Source organism: Octopus sinensis, linkage group LG14, assembly GCF_006345805.1.
Source record: "Octopus sinensis linkage group LG14, ASM634580v1, whole genome shotgun sequence".
NCBI lineage: Eukaryota > Metazoa > Mollusca > Cephalopoda > Octopoda > Octopodidae > Octopus > Octopus sinensis.
The window spans coordinates 63691404-63694392 of NC_043010.1; the positions used below are offsets into that span (position 1 = coordinate 63691404).

Genomic DNA, 2989 nt, shown 5'->3' on the forward strand with positions numbered 1-2989 from the left:
GTCTGTGAAAGCCCCTTTCTTCAAGCAGAGCATGTATAAAGTATAAAGAAATCATACATACATACATACATACATACATATATATATATATATATATATATATATACACACACACATGCATATATAGATATACATACATTTGTATACACATATACATACTCATATATATACATGTAGATAAGTGTGTACATTTGTATATACAACAGATGTATGTGACAGTTTTATATTTATTTAGTAATTTGTATATGGCTTGAAACTGGTCTTTTAAGTGTGACATCCTAAACACTTAGATGACCACCACCATCGACTGGAACATGACCAGGACCCAGTCTTAATTATTGATAGTGAGACCTTTGTCACAAACAGCTTAACATCTGGTGAGTTTCTCTCTGATTGCTCCATTCTAGAAATAACAGCTGAGTTACCCTCAAATTCAAACTGTCTTAAAAAGGAAAATACATGTTATACAATCTTGTCACAGATACAGGATACCTGGGGAAAAAAATGATGGAATGGTTATGGTTGGAAGGCTTTTGATCATAGCCCTCTTCCATCTAGTGTGACCCAGTGTTAAACAACTATAACAGCTAATCACAATAACAACAACATCAACTACAAACAACAATAATAATCATCTTATGACAGTTGCTCATTTTTTGTCATTTTTTCATGTACTGGGGTAACTGACACAAATAATCTACAATTTAAGGGCGAGAGTGATATGTGAGTTTGTGGTGTTCATGCTTTCTCCAATATATCTTTGGTAGCATTCATTCCTCTGGCTTCTATCAGTGGACTGTGGTAATGTTGATTTACCAAAAAAAAAAAAAAAAACAAGACCTTGAAGGGTTTTAGCTGGATATGATGGGCCTCCCCCACTATCTAACTGGTACCTCACATGGATGAAAGGCAAAGTCCATCAAGGTAATAAAACACATAAACCAAAATAATCGGCTTGGATTGAGAATTGAAACTGGGTTGTGAACTCGACTGGGTGGGGGTGTGGTAGGGAAGATGCACCTACTATGTATGCTGTAGTGCACACCATACAGTCTATGATAATTAAATCTACTACATGAGTGACCTGGAGCAACTGTAATTCCTGCAGTAGTAGTAATAGTAGTAGTAGTAGTAGTAACAACAACAACATCAAGAAGCTAACAAGGGAGCCTATACACTGTCACTCTAACTATTAGAAAAAACAGCCAGATTTGCCTCAAAATCACATATTATTTTAAAGAGAGAGTGTGTTGTTAGAGAAGGCCATTTCTTGGTAATGCAAAAATGACGGAATGGTCACGGCTGGAATCGTTTCGATCGTTAGTCTGCTCAAGCAGTATTTACCTGGGGTTCATCAACAACAACATCAATAATAACAACAACAACAACAACAATGTTGGTTCAGTAATTAGAAGACTTAGTGTTTGGGTTAAGAAAGGACAGGTAATTTTGAAAGAGATGTTAAATGGATAATGAATAGAGGTGATGACGACGACGATGATGATGGTGGTGGTGGTGTTAGTGATGTTTTTTGTCGTGAATGGTGGTGGTGCTGGTGATGGCGTAATTACCTTGGCATTGATAAATGATGATGATGATGATGTGGTGGTGGTGGTGGTGGTCATGGCTGTGGTAGGATATTCGTGGACTGTTTGTGATGGTGATGATGATGATGATTGTGGTTGTTTTTGTTTTGATTATGATGTCTTTAAGTTATACCATGTAGCAGGTTGTTTGCTCTCGGTATTAACAAGATTTTCTTTTTCATCCCAACCAGAAACTGTACAAATAAGGTGGAGGCAGTGTTGTTGTTGGTGGTGTTGTTTGTACTGGTAGTGATTCGTAGTAATGATATTGTTATTGCATAGCCCCAGGTCAGTTCCGAGAGAGCAGATCAATGATCAGTAGCATTCCAACCGTGACCATCACGTGTAATAAGGGTAACAAGGACTGCATTATCTCATATGTCCCTTCCTTTTTTAAGACAGTAGGGATGTATTTTAAGTGATATTTGGCTGCTATTTCTAACAGTTCGAGCGACTATCTAGAGATTCTCTTAGTGATGTCGGTGGTTGTGGTGAGAAGTTGGTGAAAATTTTTTTTAAAAGTGAAAATGTAAATGAAAAATAAATTGAAAAAGTAAGAAAAAGAAATTTTTGAAAATGTAAATATAAAAAGAGGGAAAGAGAGAGACAAGTGAAAGAGATTTAGAAAGTGAAAGAAAGAACTGTGCAAAGTAAACGAAATGGATTGGGGAGGAGGAAATTTAGAGAGAAAGAGTGGGAGAAGGAAATTGTGATAGATATGTAGATATTAAACGAGAGGGAGAGGGTGAAATGGTAAGATTATTAGAAACCAACCTGGGCAGCGGTGAGAGGGGGGTTGTTTCTATATACATATATATATAGAGAGGCAGTTATATATACATATACACACCGTAGGAATGAAACATCAGCTTACTGTGTCATCGTAATAGGTATAAGGGAGCTTTGAGTAAGTGGAGACAGCAATACTGGGAGCAGGGGGAGATAAGGAGAAGACGCACAGACAGACCAGACCTAAGGTTTTATTTACTGAATTTTTTTACAAGAAAGTTTCAATGACTCAGTTGCCAAAGGGGAGGGGCAACATAAACAAAGAGGAGGTAATTCGTCACATAGACCAACTATTTTTCTGCTTCGCCGTCATGGCTGCCGAGATAGATTTACCGTATAGCCTTAGTTTTTGGGAGGGATAATATATTGTTAAATTGCTTCTAAGTTTATTTTGAAGCTAAGGTATAAAGGCTTATTTGTTATTGTTTCGTTTCCAAAAACAAAAAGTAATATGATTTGTTATTTCGGTAAAGAAAACATCAATTTCCACGGCAAGTTTCAAGTTTGCATGCGATATCCGGAATTGTTTGTGTGGAAGGGACTAAAATAATGTTACACCGTCTGCATTGTTCTGCTCTTACATGTTTTAGTAAAAAACAAAACAAAAGGAATTC

General features: G+C 36.7%; 1 protein-coding gene across 3 annotated transcripts in view; it reads right to left on the minus strand.

Annotated features, from left to right (window-relative positions):
- Nucleotides 1–2600, minus strand: part of LOC115219052 (zinc finger protein 2 homolog) — a 33392-nt gene extending 30792 nt beyond the window's left edge. The window contains exon 1 of one of the 3 annotated variants that reach the window (XM_029789104.2): nucleotides 2361–2600. The gene's annotated coding sequence lies outside the window, so the exon portion shown is untranslated. The remainder of the gene's footprint in view (nucleotides 1–2360) is intronic. The other 2 variants (XM_036509099.1, XM_036509100.1) reach the window with 2 other exon arrangements.
- Nucleotides 2601–2989: the final 389 nt, after the last annotated feature.